This window comes from Bubalus bubalis, chromosome 1 (assembly GCF_019923935.1).
Source record: "Bubalus bubalis isolate 160015118507 breed Murrah chromosome 1, NDDB_SH_1, whole genome shotgun sequence".
Taxonomy (NCBI): Eukaryota; Metazoa; Chordata; class Mammalia; order Artiodactyla; family Bovidae; genus Bubalus; species Bubalus bubalis.
Window position 1 is genome coordinate 12,524,929 of NC_059157.1, and position 18,218 is coordinate 12,543,146.

Here is an 18,218-nt window from a genome sequence, read left to right on the forward strand (position 1 = left end):
TTCAGGACTGGTCTCCTTTAGGATGGACCGGTTGGATCTCCTTGCAGTCCAAGGGACTTTCAAGAGTCTTCTCCAACACCACAGTTCAAAAGCATCAATCCTTCGGCACTCAGCTTTCTTCACAGTCCAACTCTCACATCCATACATGACCACTAGAAAAACCATAGCCTTGACTAGACGGACCTTTGTTGGCAAAGTAATATCTCTGCTTTTTAATATGCTGTCCAGGTTGATCATAACTTTCCTTCCAAGGAGTAAGCGTTTTTTAATTTCATGGCTGCAAACACCATCTGCAGTGATTTTGGAGCCCCCCAAAATAAAGTCTGACACTGTTTCCCCAACTATTTGCCATGAAGTGATGGGACCAGATGCCATGATCTTAGTTTTATGAATGTTGGGCTCTAAGCCAACTTTTCACTCTCCTCTTTCACTTTCATCAAGAGGCTTTTTAGTTCCTCTTCACTTTCTGCCATAAGGGTGGTGTCATCTGCTAACTCTTCTTTGAAAGTGAAAGCAAGTGAAAGTGAAGTCTCTCAGTCATGTCCGACTCTTTGCGACCCCGTGGACTGTAGCCCACCAGGCTCCTTCGTCCATGGGATTCTCCAGGCAAGAATACTGGAGTGGGTTGCCATTTCCTTCTCCAGGGGATCTTGGCTCCTCACAGGGTCTTGCACTTGTATCTTCCAGCTAGATTGTAAGTTCCCTGAGGGTGGAGACAGGGTCTTCCTTCAGCATCCCAGGCACTTTGGTGCTGAGTAAAAACAGCAGCACAGTGGATCCAGAGCCAACATCCAGACCTCGTGTCGCCCAGTCTGCAGCCTTCACTGGTCGACAGCATCACCCCGGGACCTTTCTAATTTAGCCACTGAAGTTATTGTGTTCGTGGAAGAGAGAGTCCATGTAATTACAGTCTTCTGTACTTGGAAAGCATTTTACACAGGGAAGATGGCAAGCTGGGGGTGTTGGACAGATTTAGGACGCAGGAAAAGGAAAGTGTAGGTTTTCCAGACATGGTTGCTGGGGACTGGCCCATTTCCAACCTCCTCTCTCACCATCTCCTGGGGGATTGCGCTGGGTGAGTTTGCGTTGACAGGTTTCATTGTCTGTTAAGTCCACAAGTGGGCTGCGCGGCGCTGCCTGGGTCCGCGTGCCCACCTCGTAAGTGAGGGTCTCCTGTCACTGCAACCACACCTCCAACACACACAGGTGCACACAGGCTCGGCCAGTTTCCTGATTGATCCTATCAGAACTGAAGAGTGTTTCCTCTCCAAGTTCAGTGACAGAACTGGGCCCCACACACTTAATAAAAGTTTTGTTAATAGTTCACATGTAACAAATGTTTCCTTAACAGTTAAGTGAATGAATAAGAGAAGTGGAAATGTTGGGGTTTATCAGCTGGAGGAATGGGACTTAGCTTGCAGATAAGAGAGTTAAATTAGTTATCATTTAAGAATTTCCTGACTAAACTTTGGAATGATCTATGAACGGAAGTGGTGGGGTTTCTTTCTCAGGAGACTTTTACCAGGTCTGGGTTATTTACTTATGGCCCTGCCTACAACTGTAACTAAATGATGACCTAATATTTCTGAGAAGGGCATGGCAACTCACTCCGGTATTCTTGTCTGGAGAATTCCATGGACAAAGGAGCCTGGTGGGCTACAGTCCATGGGGTTGCAAAGAGTCAGTCACGAGTGAGAGGGACACAATATTTCTGAAAACTCCTTAAGAGGCCCGTGATTTTTATGACTCTATACCCAACATAACCAGAGGTAGGTCTATGTTTAAAAATCCATTAAAAAAAAAAAAAACTTGCAGTAGAGAGGAGTGGCAAAGTGCAGATACTCCACGGTGAAATTGTATTTAAATCCTGCGCCCCCTCCTCTCCTCAGCCTCCTATTAGCTGTGGGACCTTGGGAAAATGACTCTCTGTGCCTCAGTTTCTTCATCTGTAAAATGGGGGTCAGCTTTACAGGACTATTGTGAGGATTAAATGACAAACCGAGAAAAGCATGTACAACAACCCTTGCCCCATTTTAAGTGTCCAATAAGCATTAGCTCTTGCTGGTTTAAATAGGAACTTTCCTTAATGCATTCTTATATGTGAATTCAGATTATTATTGTAATTAAAAAATTTTTAATTTGCCTGCATTGGGTCTTAGTTGTGGCCGCATGTGGGATCTTCATTTCAGCTGGCAGCTCAGTAGTTTCAGAGTGAGGGCTCAGTTGTCCCGAGGCACATGGGATCTTACTTCCCTCACCAGGGATTGAACTAGCATCCCCTGCACTGGAAGTGTGGATTGTTAACCACTGGACCACCAGAGAAGTCCTGGATTCAGGTTATTAATATGACAGAAAGTGAGAGAAGGATGAGCTCTAAGGTCTATGGTTTTGAATTGTAACTAGATGAAGGCTTATCAGAGAAAGTGATAAGGGATTCCAAAATGATACCTCCATAAATGTTTACAATACAGTTTTCATAAAGCATGACTGAATGTTTTCCACATACCAGGCCCTGTGCCTTTCCCATTTTATAGTCTTCAGCTTAATCCTTTGAGTTCAACTCTATTTTAGAGAAGGACGTTGAAGCTTGGAGAAGTTAAAGGAGTGTCCAAATCACAAAGCTTTTAAGTTGCCAAGGCCAGATTCAAATGAAGTGAAAGTGTTAGTCACTCAGTCGTGTCTGACTCTTGGCGACCCCATGGACTGTAGCCCTCCAGGCTCCTCTGTCCATGGAATTCTCTTGGCAAGAATACTGGAGTCGGTTGCCATTCCCTTCTCCAGGAGATTTTCCTGATCCAGGGATCCAACCTGGGTGTACTTCATTGCAGGTGGATTCTTTACCTTCAGAGCCACCAGTGAAGCCCATAAATTCAAACGACCCCAAGTCCATTTCTTCATTATAGCAGATGAATTAGAAAATAATGATGTAACTTAAAACACATACACACACACTTACCACGTTTATTTCAGATGTAACTTTGCAGCAATGTAGATCAGTGGTCAGATATTGTGGAACTTTAAGTTGGGCTGGTTCATTTTGGAAGTTGAAGCAGGATTTTGAAAAAACATGCTCATCTCAACCATCCACGTCCCCCAATCTCTGGATAGCTGTTTAGTCCTCCAACAAGTTAATTGTTGATGAAGGTGCTACTCCAACAATGGAAGAGACACCTTCTTTCCATATTAGAATCCTTTTCATCAATAACTGGGTTAGCCCTGGAGCAACCAGGCAGCTCTTAAAATCTTTGGCTTCAGTTCATCTATATCACAAGGGTGGAAGTTGCTGGAAAAAGTTTTTTTTTTTTTAATTTTGATTTTTCTTCTTTCGCTAATGCTCTAAACAGAGAATAGAGGTCATCTTTTAGGACATTTGATCCCAGTAAGATTTTGGTTGGGGAAAAAGAGTGAAGAACTGCAACCTTAAGTTCTTACGAGGGCTACTCAGAACTTTTCCAGCTGGCAAACCTAGGGCTGGTGTCTTGGGACAACAAAAGGATATTTGCTTGGGGCTAATGACATTTCTTCAAGGGAGTTCTGTAAAAGGATCAAAGAGAAATCACGAAAACAAAATTGAGTTGGAAGTCCCCTAGAGATCATTTTGTGACTATGTTTTTACAGCGTTATTGAGGTATAATTGACATACAATAAAATGCACATAAAACATATAGTTTGATGTTCTGACATCCATACATACTTGCGAAACCATGACGACAGTTAAGATAATGAACGCATGCATCACACCCTCAGTTTCCTCATGCCCTGTGCAATCTTTCTCTCCTAGCCCTCTCCATGACCCCTGATTCCAAAGCCAACTCATCTTCTTGTTATTCTAGCTTAGTTTGTAGAATTATGTATGTATGGAATTGTGCTGTATGTACTCCTTTTGGAGGGAGGGGGATGTCTAGCTTTTTTTTTTTTTAAACCCAGAATAATTACTTGGAGAGTCATCTAGGTTGTTAACTAGATCAAGAGGTCATTCCCTTTTCATTGCTGTGTAATATTCCACAGCACAGTTGTACAGCAGTTTGTTTTAGCCACTCAGCTGTTGATGGACATATACACTGTTGCCTGTGATTTTAATCCAACCTTTTAATTTCACTCCTGGAAAAACAAAGGGCAAAGGGGAGGATGTCTTCAGAGAGGCGGCTTGATCAATGTCCACAGTGCTTTGGGAGTGAAGGAGTGATGAGAAAGGAGTCAGCCACCTGGGAAACTATGCTGGAGGCCTGATGGCCTGAAGTGTGGCTTGGCTTGGTTTGCCTGGGGTGCGCCTTCATTTGAATCTTTGAATCCATAAAAATATTAGGAATTTTTAAAAAGACTGTATAGCATTTGTTCTGCATATATTTATCCATGTGTTCAGTCACTAAGTTGTGTCTGACTCTTTTGCGACCCATGGACTGTAGCCCACCAGGCTTATCTGTCCATGGGATTTCCCAGGCAAGAATACTGGAGTGGGGTGCCATTTCCTTCTCTAGGGGATCTTCCCCACCCAGGAATCGAACCCATGTCTCTTGCATTGGCATGTGGATTCTTTACCACTGAGCCACCAGGGAAGCCCACAGAACTACTGGTGTATATGCTTGGAATGTAGATCTCAGCTCATCTTACTGAAATGAATTCCAAAGAGGGAGATCACTTGTTCTTCAGAAGATGAGACATGGGGAGAGGCCGGGCTGTAAATCTTGGAGGGGAGGACTTTAATGCCACTTAGAAGTCAGGCCTGAAACACCCATGATGTTTGTCAGTTCACATTTTAGTGTTCTTGAGTAAGTGCGCAGGGTGTGGGGGATGAAATATGGCAGGTATTTGATTTAAAAAGCCTGCCCAGATTTAATGTCCTGATAAAATGTATTAAATCTTTTAAGGTTTTAATGAATCTAGTATGTGTTTCATAAATCAGGAACTCTGCTAAGCCGTCTCCTGGTTTAATAAGAGTAAACTCGGAAATTGCTCTGAGCAGAAGCAAAATACATTTATATCACATTGAAAAGTAATAGATTTTTAAGCTGAGGGGGTCTTTCTGGGCCTTTTAAGCTGTTTGCTTATTACATTGCTCCAACTCCTTCAAATATTAAACCCCAGGCAAACACGTGCTTAACCGTATCAAGATGTGAACCAGCACAAAGGTAAAGATTATTTGAAGGAGAGCAGAAAACAAAGCCAGTATTTCCTGATCTGGGGACCTCAGACCAAGCTGCTTTCTGCACCGAAACAGGCTTTGTGTATCTAGGCTTATGGTGGTTGGCTAAAAATCATTAGTAACTGTTATTAAACTTCCTAAGTTCTCTAACTCCTCCATCCTCACCCCAACACATTTGCTGGACTCACCCAGCACATTTGCTGGACTCAAGTGGTAAGCATGTAACACCCTTCTTGGGTTTTACAGCTGTCCAGGGAACGGCTTGTGAAGGTCGCTGGTCAGACTGTCTACATAGCAGGCGTATAGAAGCCTCTTCTTGTCTTCAACCTAAGGGCCCTGTGGTGCTGTACTTAGTCGCTCAGTCCTGTCCGACTGTTTGCGACCCTGTGGACTGCAGCCTGCCAGGCTCCTCTGTCTGTGGGATTCTCCAGGCAAGAATACTGGAGTGGGTTGCCATGCCCTCCTCCAGGGGATGTCCCCAGCTCAGTAAAGGTTTGCTTTTGTTCCTATCCCTTCCTTTCTTTCTTGAGTTCCCCCAGCACCCAGGGCTCCAGCTCCAGCAGGGGTTGGGAGAGGGCTCCTGGGGTGGGGTGGGGTGGGTGTAACAGCTGGGTCTCTCTGATCAGGCTGGGATGGGAACCCCCTGGTACCCATATTGTGGCTGGGGCAGATTCTGGGTGAGACGGTGGTTCAGGACACTTGCGGAGGGTGGGGGGGGAGGTGGTGTTGGAAGAATGAAGTGGGGGTGGTGGGGCTGGAACATTCCAGAGCACAAAAGCTGGCAGGGCTTGTGAGCTCTGCAGGGGAGGGAGCCGGGCCCCATAAAGCTCAGTGTGGAGAAGCCTGTCCAACCTCATTAGCTGTCACGGGCAACAATACTGATCTGGCAATAAAGGCGATTCCAAACCTGTTGGTCATTAATCACCCGCCTGACAGTTGCGAATGGAAGTGGAAAAACCTCATCCCGCCCCCCCTCCATCCTCCTCCCACCCTGGCCCAGCTCTGGGGTTTCAGGTTACCTCTCGGTATATATGGGGTTCGCTGCTGGGGGCTGGTCCATCCCATTTCCAGGGGCCGGGTTCCGCGTGGACAAGCACAGGTCGGCCAGAGCAGATTCCTGCCCGGGGACCAGGAAGCGAGGAGGTGTAGGGAGGAGCCCCCCACCCCTCCCAGGTCGGCCCCCTGGGATCCAGGCTGGAACTTGGCCAGCAGGAGCGTGGGGTTGGGGAAAGCTTGTCATCAGCGCTCCAGCCTCGTCTTTCCACACCCCCTCGCTCTCCCTGGCACCCCGCCCCCTTCTCTCCCTCCTGCAGCCACCAGGTGCCAACATTATTTCCCCTTCTCTTCCTTTTCTAGTCTTCCCACCCCTTACCCTCCGATCCACCCCTCCCCCCGCCCCAGGCAGATCTTCGCTCGGGAAAAGCTTTCATCTCAATCCTTTACGCCCTGCTCTAAATGTTAGCCCCGTGTCCTTTCCCAGAGTCACTTGTATGGTCAAGCCTCGTCCTGAACCGTGGCATTTGGCGACAGGCGACTTGGTTGACAGTGATGGTTTGTGCGTGGGAGGACCGGGCGGGTCTGTCCCCGCGCCCCCTGAAGGCAGCTTGCGGGAATTGCAGCTGAGTCGCCTGGTCGGCGGAGTGGACCGGGAGTGACCAGTTGGGATAGGTGACGGGCCAGGCCAGGTGAGGACTCGCCAGCTCTGCAAAGTTCCTGGCCTGCTCCTCAATACGCTTGAGCCACGTGACATTTTAGAGCCAGGCGGTGCAACTTTGACTCCATTTCAAAGGACCTAGAGGAAGAGGAGGGCTTCCCTGGTAGCTCAGTGGTAATGAATTCCCCCTGCTAAGCAGGAGACGCAGGTTCGATCCCTTGGTGGGGAAGATCCTCTGGAGCAGGAAATGGCCACCCACGCTGATATTCTTGCTTGGGAAGTCCCATAGGCAGAGGAGCCTGGTGGGCTGTAGTCCAGGGGGTGGCAAAGAGTCCCCGCCCCGCCCCTGCCCCGCCACCGCCCCCGCCCCCCAGTGACTTAGCAATGGAACAACAGAAGGAGAAGGGTGTGAAGAATTAGCTAGGACTTTCTGAAATGATAGCTTGACTTTTTGAATACTTCTTTTGGCTGTTAGGATGGGCAGGCACGAGAGAGAGGAAACTGAATGCTAAAACCCAGGATGGGGAGAAATTATAACATAAAATTGCAAGTGATCTGAATTGATCCTCTAGTTTCCTCATACTTTTCAGACTCCCATGGGCAAAGATTGACCTGGGCCTGGCCCACAGTTAGCTGGTACCGTCTGTTCTGCCCACAGCAGAGAATAGCAGCGTCTGTCCCCAGCTGATCCATCCAGACTACTGTAACAGAGATGAATTCCCATGGCCTACTACCAAATGGAACAAAGTGGAAAAGATCGGTTTTTAAGGTCTGTTTCATAATTTTCTTTACATTCCTCTTTCTTTTATTTCCTTCTTTTTTTTCCCCTAATAATATGGTTGTTTTTAATTCTACCTAAACTCCAGTACTTTGGCCACCTCATGCGAAGAGCTGACTCATTGGAAGAGACCCTGATGCTGGGAGGGATTGGGGGCAGGAGGAGAAGGGGACAATAGAAGATGAGATGGCTGGATGGCATCACTGATTCGATGGATGTGGGTTTGAGTGAACTCCGGGAGATGGTGATGGACAGGGAAGCCTGGTGTGCTGCAATTCATGGGGTCGCAAAGAGTTGGACATGACTGAGCGACTAAACTGAACTGAACATATTAGAATCACTGGGGAGCCTTTAAAAAGTAGTGATGCCTAAGCCACATTCCCTGATACTTTTTTCCCCCTAAACAAGTGACATTAAACTTTTTTTTGCCTGTTTATTTTTGGCTGCACTGCGTCCTCTTTGTTGCCGCTTGCAGGCTTTCTCTGGTTGTGACGAGTGGGGCTGCTGTTCGCCGTGGTGTGAGGGCTTCTCATTGCGGTGGCTTCTCTTGCTGTAGAGCAGAGGCTCTCAGTGCTGAGACTTCAGTAGCTGTGGCATGTGGGCTCAGTCATTGCTGTGCACACGGGCTTAGTTGCCCCGCGGCATGTGGGATCTTCCCAGACCAGGGATCAAACCCGTGTCCCCTGCATTGGCAGGTGGATTCTTAACCACTGGACCACCAGGGAAGTCCTCTCTGATATTCTTATTGATAACATTGGTCTGGGATGGGGTCCCCCCATGGAAATACCTTCAGGTGATTAAGGTCTCCGGTTGGGCTGAAAACTATGGGTGTAACAGCTTTACACTCATCACGTCAATTCCCACCGTGAGGTCTTTGCTTTTGAGTTTCCTCTGCCTGGAACACCCTCCTCTTTTCTGTCTGCCTTTTGACCAGCCAGCTGTGCCACTCAAGTCGGCTGCTTCTACTGTGAAGCACAGTCTTATTCGAGAGAGGAAAGCAGCAAAAGATGTGGTCCTGAGCTGGGGAAATAATACACGTCAGTCACACATAATGTTTCTATGTGAAGATAAATGGTCTAATACCAGAAGTAGATGCAGTCAGAGCTCAGAGGAGGGAGAAGTCAAGGAGGGCTGGAGCAGCCACGGAAATTTCTGTAGAGAAAAGGGCTGGACTGAGCGCCCGTGGATGTTGGGGTTTGGGGAAGGAGGCAAGCAGGATAGAGGACTTCAGGCAGAGGGATGACATGAGCGAATGAGTAGAGGCTGAAATGATCTGGGCACGTGCTGGGGACAAGGAGAAGATTTGCTTGACTAGACAGAAAGTTCAGCCCTTCCGCCTCCTTCAGCCTTGCAATCATCCCCACCAGGCTTCCTGGAGCGTCACAGTGGATTCCACTTCATCGAGAGTTGTTTTGTACTGTTTGGTCATTTTCTCTTTCTTCCTTTACTGTCTTTCAGGCTTTTATTTAAGGGCACTGATCCACGATGGATTTTAGATCATGTTGGATGCAGCCACGTCCATAGACGGCCCATACTTGTCAAAAGCAGTGATCTACTCCCCCAGTATATCTCTTCCAACTTTGTCGTCTTCAACTGCACACTGTATTTGAAGTTTTTTAAATTCCATACCCCACCAGAACTAGTTTAGAAGAGCCTCAGACCAGGTCATCTGCATGCATGCTTCTGATGCACTCTTCTAGTTTTGCCATATCCGTGTCATCACTCCAAGGTCTCACATCTAGTAAGAGGGAAGACTTGGCAACAAGGGCTGGGATCCTGGCTTTCATTGACTCGTGCTGTGCAAGGCACTCTTCTCTTAGCCTCCTGGCTTCTTTGCTTTCCCCTTCCTCATCAGACCCAAAGAGATCACAGTCACTGCCATCTTTACTATCTGTAGCTCCGCCTTCTGTGGTGTCTTCCGCACTAGTAGGGCCATACTTGCCCAAAGCTTTCTTCACCCCTGGCAGGCTGACCTTTTCCTTTTCATAAGATTTGATGTGATTGTGACCTACCACCATAGGTCATGGCACAAGGTGACAGGTGATGGGCCCAAGACGGCTTCAGATACCCCCGCATTGGCTTGTGATAGTATATGTCTCTTAATGTAGATTTTGTCTGCCGTGTAAGTCATTGAGCACCTGGAGGCCGATGGGGGTCTCAGGTTTCCAAAACCCAAGGCGTGGGCTGACGGGGGCCTGGGCAGCAGCAGAGGAAGAGAGGAGCTCAGTGCCAAGTGCTAAGAAGAAAAAGGACGTTTTGTCAGTTTCATGTGTGTGTCTCTAGCCCCCGCCAACAGATCTGTAAGCAACAGGAAACTGGACCGTATTTAAGTTGGGACTTCAATTCAGTTCAACATATTACATATTAAGTGCCAGTTCTGTGCCAGTTCTAGGCTTTTGGGATTCAACTAATCCCAAACAGAAGATCTACCTCTTTTGAGCTGAGATTCTAGGCAGGGGTGATACAGATAACAATAAACACTATAAATAATATATATAGGTAAATTACATAGTCTTGTGAAAATATAAGTACCAGGGAAAAAAGGAAAAGAACAGGGTAAGAGGAATCAGGAGCGAGCAGGTGAGTGTGTGCATGTGTGTGTTTGTGTGTCAAGTTATTAAATGGAAGGTGTTAAGTGCAACGTCTGACAAAGCCTCATTGAGAAGGTGACTACCAACCAAAGACTTGAAGGAAATGAGGGGTGTGTCCAAGTGGATCTCAGGGAGAAAAAGAGCCCTAGGCAGCAAAAAGATTTCTGTGTTTCAGCAGGCCTGGCCTCTTGAGGAGAAGCACAGAGGCCATATGGATGAGGTGTTGGAGGAGGCAGTGATGGGAGAGGAGGCCAGAGAGACAATAGAGATCTGGACCATGTTGGATCTCAGAAGCCACCCTGTGGGCTTTGGCCCTTGTGGGTTTCGGGCAGATGACTGACATGATCTGAGTGGTGTTTTTAAAAGCCGTCTTGGGCTGCTGGATTGAAATAGACAATGGGGGTTGGGGATAGAGCGTCGGCAAAGGTATAAGCCAGGAAGTCCATCATGAGATCAGTGTTTCCAGGCACGGCTGAGCCCACGCAAGTGAGTGAAAGAGGACCTTCAAAGCATTCACATTGGAAGGCCGTGCATTATCGTCTGTGTGAAGAAGAGCATCATTAGAAGATGCTCACTATTTCGACTGGGCTTCTAGGGTAGCTCAAACGGTAACGAATCCGCCTGTAGTGCAGGAGACCTGGGTTCGATCCCTGGGTTGGGAAAATCCCCTGGAGAAGGGCATGGCAACCCACTCCAGTATTCTTGCCTGGAGAATCCTGTGGACAGAAGAGCCTGGTGGGCTCCAGTCCACGGGGTCATAAAGAGTTGGACACAACTGAGCGACTATCACAACATTATTTATATTCTTGACCAAACTGAATAAGCCTGACCATCCAGCTTGACTTCAAGAGACAGTTCTCTCCCTTGGAATTGCCTGGCAGTCCAGTGTTAAGACTGAGCTTCCCCTGCAGGGGGCACAGGTTCAATTCCTGGTTGGGGAACTAAGATCCCACATGCTGCACAGCGCCGCGTGTCTATCCACAAAACAGACATTTGTCTCCCCTAATCAACACACACAAGTTTGTTATTGCCCGTAAGGTATGTGATGGGATTTAAAGATGATTTTAAAAGAGGTTCATGGCATTTCAAGCAAGGTAAGAGAATAGAATAAAATGTATGTCATTCCAAAGTATTCATTTTGAGTGGGACAGTATTTTGATGTCTAAGCCCTGTTAAAACTGTTTTAAAAAAATTCTGTTATAGTATTTCTTCCTCTGTACTCCCCCCTTTTACAGAGCAGGGGCTTGGCACTCAGCGCGCAGTACACTCAGTAAGCACTTGGGGAATGGAATTAAGCCTTGGGCATGCTGGTATGTGCTCATTTGCAAGGCAGTATTAAAAATTCCATTTGAATTTCCAAATCCAGCTAGTTTCAACGGGGCAACGTCTTTTTTTCTCCCCCCTTAAAGAGAAGTGAGACCTGCATATTTAAAAGAAGTTCTTTACCTCCACCCCGCCTTCCCTGCCCTCCCCTCCCACCCACCAATGAGAAGCCAAGGTGACCACTTTCTGTTCAGTTTCTTACAAGTCTATTTAAATGAACATGCAGCCAGGGGGGTAATCAGTCTGTCACCCGGTCAGCAACATTGTTGAGTGGTTTCTCTGAGTATTAGTCACCAAAAGAGGATACCAAAGAAATAGAAACCGTCAACTTTGTCCTTGTGTTGCTTCCAATCTGCCAAGGAAACCAGGAACCATGCATGCAATAAGGACATTTACAAAGACACGCTGGTGGGCGATTCCAGGAAGGAGACTCCTTATTGCCAAATGTGCGTGTATCATTGTAAATCCCTCAGTAACACGGTGTTCGTTATCCCCGTAACGATCCTCTGAAACAAGATCACGGTGTCCCAGCTGGAAAGAGCCCTGCTAAGAACCCATCTTATCCAGACCTCTCCCTCTGGGAGCGGGAAACCCGAGGCCCAGGTATGTGGAGTGCGTCACCCTGGGTCACCCAGGGAGCAGGAGGGGCTGGAACCAGGTCTCTGGACTCTCAGTCTTTCCTAAAGTTCAGAGTGAGAGGAAGCTTGATGAAGCTGGGAGAAAAGCTTGATTTGGCAGGAGGAGAAAGAATAGGCAGCTAGGGGGAAAAGTGCATAACCATTTGTCATTTCACAGAGGAGGGGTCCAGGCGGGGAAGATGTACTGGTTCATCTGAGGGATGTGGAAGGGGAAGGGGTTCACAGCAGGGGGATCCCTTGGTCCAGAGTCACAAGAACATTAGCTTTTGATTATTATTTGCTGAGGCTGACCCTTCCACAGCTGAGGAGGTGGTTGGAGAGGTCAGGAGTGCCAGACCGAATGAAGGCCAGCCAGGCGGTAATGACACGGCGCAGGCCTCAGCGATAAATGGGATTTTGCAGCTGGGGTGTTTCGGTCCCAACCACTGAGCTGGAACAAAGACCCCAGACCAGGGACACCCAAGGGAGAGATTCACCTACTCCCGTGACCCACACACACCAGCTCACAGCGGGGATCAGATGGGGGTGAGCCTTGCAAAGCCATCCAGCTGGGACCTTCCGATTGTAGCATAGCCTGAAAACCGAGTCTGTCTGGCTGTCCATTTCAGGTCCCTGCTCCAAATGGAAAAAAAGCAGCAGGACCTATGCTGGTGATTCTCTGCAGTGTTCTGGCCGTGGTTCACTGGGCCGTGGGGAGTGAGACGAGGGTGAGGTGGGAATCCGGGTTTTTTTATGATGAGTAGCCCTGTGAACAGCCCTGCCAGGGGAGTTGTTGCTGCCCTGAAAATAGTTTAATTGATACTGTCTTTCTAGATTTCATATGTATACATTAATATACAATTAATGCATTAATTAATACTTATTAGTTAATAAATAATGTTTAATTAATATACAAAAAATCTTTATTATCCTCTTTCCAACTTACTTCACTCTAATAGGCTCTAGGTTCATTCACCTCATTAGAACTGACCCAAATGCATTATTTATGGCTGAGTAATATTCCATTGCATACATGTACCACAGCTTCTTTATCCATTCATCGGTCATGATGGACATCTAGGCTGCTTCTGTGTCCTTGTTATTGTAAATAGTGCTGCAAGGAACACTGGGATACATGTGTTTTCTGCAATCCCACTACCAGGCACATACTCTGTGTTTGGGTTTTCTGGCCCCAAGGCACATGGCATCTTAGCTCCCCAACCAGGAATCGAACCTGCAGTCCCTGAGTGGAAGGTGAAATCTTAACCACTGGACCACTAGGGCAGTCCCAGGGCCCACATTCTGAGGAGCAAGCCTTTCAAAGGGAATTCATGTGAGTCCAACTTTCTAAAACCCTCGCCTGGGAGAACGGCCTTCCCAGCTCTTTCTACCTGAGGGCTGCCATCTTTCAGAGTACTTTGCATATTCTCCGCCTTTTCTAGACATTTCCAGCCCTTCCTCTGAACCGACCTCTCCTCTGAAGGCTGGTGGCCCTGAGCATCTGTGCTGCTCCTTTGGCTTCAGCATCCGTGGTCCACAGTTCTCCTATACTTGTTATTTCCCCAACTCGATTGCAGCTACCTGGGTTTCCCCCTCCCTTCCTCTGTCTCGGTGGAGCCAGTATTCCATGAATACAGAAGCCCTGACTTGATCTGCCCTCTTGGAGCCTGGAACTTCTCTCCATGCCCTTTGTTATCTTGCTCAGTTGGCCCCAAGAATCCTTGGTGGGCGCCATCTCTCTGTCCCTGTTGCCCAGGACTCTGTTTCTAGAACAATTGGATGGAGTGTGTTCCTCTCCTAAGAGAGGGCTGAGTTCCGGAATGGGGGTAAGAGCTCCCTCTTGGCAGAGCTGGGCCGGCCCAGCCAGGCGGCCAAGGGACCATTGATCTGAGTCCAGTGAAAAAGTGGCTTCTCGGGAGCCCTGGATCCAGGCCTGCTTCCAGACAGCTTCTTCTTTCAACGCGTTTTCCTGTGTTTTAACTGCACAAACACGCCCGTTCCCAGCTGTCCCTGAGAGACGGTGATGGTGGTAGCGGTGACCACAGCAGGGGTCAGAAGCAGGGGCCGGTGGGGAGGGCGGGCTGGGGGCGTCTTGCTGTATTCGAGACCTTTCCGTGGTCAGGGCTGAGGTGGTATTGTGGGTCTGCAGATACAGTCGTTTGGACTCTGACTCCTGCGACAACTTGGTGACGCCTAGGAAAACAGACGTGAGTGTAGGGCGAATTCACAATAGACGTCTCACCTCTTTCTTCTGCCTTTTATACCTCCCTCTCATTTTCACACACACGCACACACACACACACTCACTCACAAGCACTTAACCAATTAAGTCCGTCGGGCGCTATTTGCGGATGATGGTGTGGAATTGTGCCGGAGTCGTGTCCGGCATCATTAAATGTCAGCATTAACAATACGGCACTTGGCAATCAAGGCTGCTCTGTGGCTGTTAGTCATTAATCACCATCTGACAGTCCTGAATTGGAAACGAGGAGTCTGTTCGCATGTGCTCCGTGGACCCAGTTACCCTCTCAGTAATCAGTCTCGGAAAACTTTTCTTTGACTCTCTGCCTGTGAGGGCCCCTGTCCTGGTGAGGGGGCGGGGGTCCTTAGGCTGAGCCCCTCTCCTCCCATTTTTCCCCCTCCCCTTCCCCTCCTTGTCCTCCTCCAGCTGCGGAAAGGAGCCCAGGTCCTAAAAAAACAGGGGAGAGAGGAGCATATTGTTTTTGGCCTACCCTTTCCCTCTTTAGGCCTGTTTTATGTAGCCTTGTTTTTCTATTTTAGCCCCACAGCCAGGAAAATTCTTTTTCTCCCTGAAGAAATTCTGAAAGACAGCAGGGAGCTCGGTTCTGTTCCAAAAGCTGGTGGGGTCAGTTCGTCAAGCGCGTCCTCAGGTGTGGACCCGTGTCTGGTAGATGGGAGGGGGGAACCTGACGAATTTGGGGGATCACTTCCAGCCACATGGGTCTGAATTTCCACGGGTCTTCTGGGTCCCTTTGCAGAATTGAGACCGAGGACTGTTTCTCCTTGGGGTCTAATCTCAACACCTCTCTACAGCCTTACTCATTCGTTTGTTCCAGAAATATCCACTGAGTGCCTGGGATGAGCCAGGCATGGGCTGGACCCTGGGGTAGCAGCGCTGAATACGGACCCGGGTCCCTCCCTCGGGGTGGCGGCTGTGAGTGGGTGAGATGGGGCTCAGAGACAGAGTCTGTGTGGCCCCAGGCTTGCTCTCTGTCGGGGAGTCTCTTCCTCTGCATTCTTGGTGCGTGTGCTGTGAGGCTGCTGGCTCCTCCTGGGACACGAGCATCTGGGAAAATGGTCAGGTTCCAGAACTTTCCCAACTGACGTCTCGTTCCCAGCAGCCTCCCGCTCTCTGCCTACCCAGGTGGGGCTGCTCCCCAACAGGTGAGCACTGATGTCTTCAGACATGTCGCCTTCTCCCTGGACCCCTTTTGCAAACACATCTAATGATGTCTTTTCAGGATTTTGTTCCTTAACTCCAAGGAATGAGTTGAGTGGGGGCAATTTCAGCCACCGTGGCGAGTTGGTAGAAGAAGCAGGTCAATGATGGCCTTGTCCCCATGTGGGTCTCCTCTGCCTGCCTTGAGGGTTCTCCACTCCAACCAGGATTCCCCAGGGTGACCGCCTTGTCCCCAGGACCACCTCTGTGCTGACGAGAAGGAAAGACTTCAGGTATCAGTGCAGGGTGTGCCTTCTTGTTCTCTTCCCTGGTGGCTCTGTCTGTGGTCCCTCCTCTGAGTTTCACCCCTGGGTCTCCTCTCTCAGCCAACTAAGGACTTCAGTTCATAGATGCTGACCAATACCTACACCCTTTCGCTGTTTTCCAATTAAATAGAATTCAGCAAACTTTCACTGACTGTCAACTGCATACCTGGAGCTGTCCCAAGCACTCAGGGAACATAAGATGAATAAAAGATCCTTCTTGCCTTTAAGGAATTTATGGGCTGGCAGAGGGCTTCCCAGGTGGTGCTAGTGGTAAAGAACCACCTGCCAATTCAGAAGACCTAAGAGACGCAGGTTGGATCTCTGGGTCAGGAAGATCCCCTGGAGGAGGGCATGGCAACCCACTATGGTATTCTTGCCTGGAGAATCCCATGGACAGAGGAGCCTGGTGGGAGTTGCAAAGAGTTGGACATGACTGAAGCAACTTAGCACGACTTAGCATGTATGGAGGGTGATGAGGGGTCCTCTTATAGAGAAGAACTAGAAAGAGGATAAAATAAGAGGCTCAAGGGGTTCAGAGTGAGGGAAACCGACAAGTGGCTGGGGTCAAAGGACCATCGAACTCATGGGGAAGGGAAGAAGGAACATCTGGATGGACTGGTCTGTACAGGTCAGTTTGTGGCGGACTTGAAAGCCGGATTAAAGGTTTGGCCTTAGGTAGATAAGACCCATGGGTTTCCAGGAGTAAGAAACACATCCTTGCCTATTTCATCAAAAATATATCTTTCAGAAAGAGGGAAGGCTGAGTTCCCCCTCAAGCTTTACATTCCAGGCCAGAACCATGTAATTATAGGTTGATTTGAGTGATCATCAGTTGAACTTTGGTCTCTATCAGCAGCCGTCCATGCCACAGCTCTGGGAGCTGGAAAATCCTCGAAGCTCTGTCCTGGGGTGTCCCCGTGACTCTGAGAGGTCCTGGCAGTGCCAGCTCTACTTCCATCTCCCTCTGGCTTGCGTGGGTTCGCAGCCCTGCCTCGCTCCTGTGGCTGGTGGGCCTGGGCGCAGGGTGACCGAGTGGTGTCTGGTCTCTTAGTCCCAGCATCCCTTCTCCCAATTCATCCCTTCCTGGTTCTTCCAGGGCCCAGGGCTGCATTTTTGTCCTTCCATGGGGGCATAGCTATAGGGGATAGTGTCTGCACGGCAGGGGAAAACCCGGCTGCTGATCGGGTGTGGACTTCTGAGCCCGAGACACTCTCCCCGCCTCACCTGCCTGACTGCACTCAGCCTTCACGGCTCAGCCGCAAGGTCACGTTCCCAGAGACTCTCCCTGGCCACCTTGTTCTAAACGAGGACTCCTTGTTACCTGCCCTTTGTACACACCAGGAAACAGTTTGCCATTGCTGCCACCACAGTTTACAATTGTTTTTTCAGAGGTTGGTTTGTTTGGCTGTAGTGGGTCTTTGTCGCTGCACTCCAGCTTTCTTTAGTTGTGGAGAGCGGGGGGCTACTCTCTAGGTGTGGTGCTCAGGCTTCTGCCTGCGGGGGCTTCTCTTGTTGTAGACTCTAGAGTGTGCAGGCTTCGGGAGTCATGGTGCCTGGGCCCTAGAGCCGCTGGCATGTAGGATCTTCCCAGACCAGGGATCGAACCGGTATCCCTTGCATTGCAAGGTGGATTCTTAACCACTGGACCACGAAGGAAGCCCCTCAGTTTATAATTATATATTGATCTGTTTAGTTTTTCCCCTGCATTAGTCTGTAAGCGCCATGAAGGCAGGCGCTGAGTGTCGTTTTGCTCACAATGGTACAGCCCTGTGCCAGGTGTGTCTTGGGTGCTCAGGAGGTGATGTGGAATGGATGCCTTGGGTCCGTCTGGTGGCTGGATGATCTCAGAGCTGGTTGCGCATTTACCCAGTGGCCTGCTGCTGCTGCTGTTAAGTCACTTCAGTTGTGTCCAACTCTTTTTGACCCCATGGACTGTAGCCCACCAGGCTCCTCTGTCCATGGGATTCTCCAGGCAAGAATACTGGAGTGGGTTGCCACTTCTCCACACAGTGGCCTAGGGGTAGGGAAACTGTGGGATTTCTCTGTCTTTTTCAGAAGGAAAGAGAGAGCAGAAAATGGGAAGTGAGCAGCCATGAAAATGAATGAAATAGCACCATTTGCAGCAACATGGGTGGACCTGGAGATGATCATACTAAGTGAAGTAAGTCAGAAGAAGACAGATATCACATGACATCATGTATGTGGAATCTAAAAAACAACATATAAGTCAACTTATTTACAAAATAGAAATGGACTCGCAGACATAGAAAACAAACTTATGGTTACTAAGGGGAAGTGGAGGAAGGATAAGTTAGAAATTTGGGATTAACATATACACACCACTATAAAATCGGAGAAGGCGATGGCACCCCACTCCAGTATTCTT

The 18,218-nt window shown here is 48.7% G+C and overlaps 1 long non-coding RNA gene and 1 pseudogene across 1 annotated transcript; one reads left to right on the forward strand and one right to left on the reverse strand.

Moving 5' to 3' along the window:
- Positions 1-9,067: 9,067 nt before the first annotated feature.
- On the reverse strand, positions 9,068-10,612 carry LOC102411909 (annotated as a pseudogene).
- A 694-nt stretch (positions 10,613-11,306) lies between these two features.
- LOC123330810 lies at positions 11,307-18,218 on the forward strand. Its single transcript, XR_006546993.2, has 3 exons — positions 11,307-12,092; positions 15,589-15,799; positions 17,888-18,218. It is a non-coding gene; the product is annotated as an uncharacterized LOC123330810 (long non-coding RNA).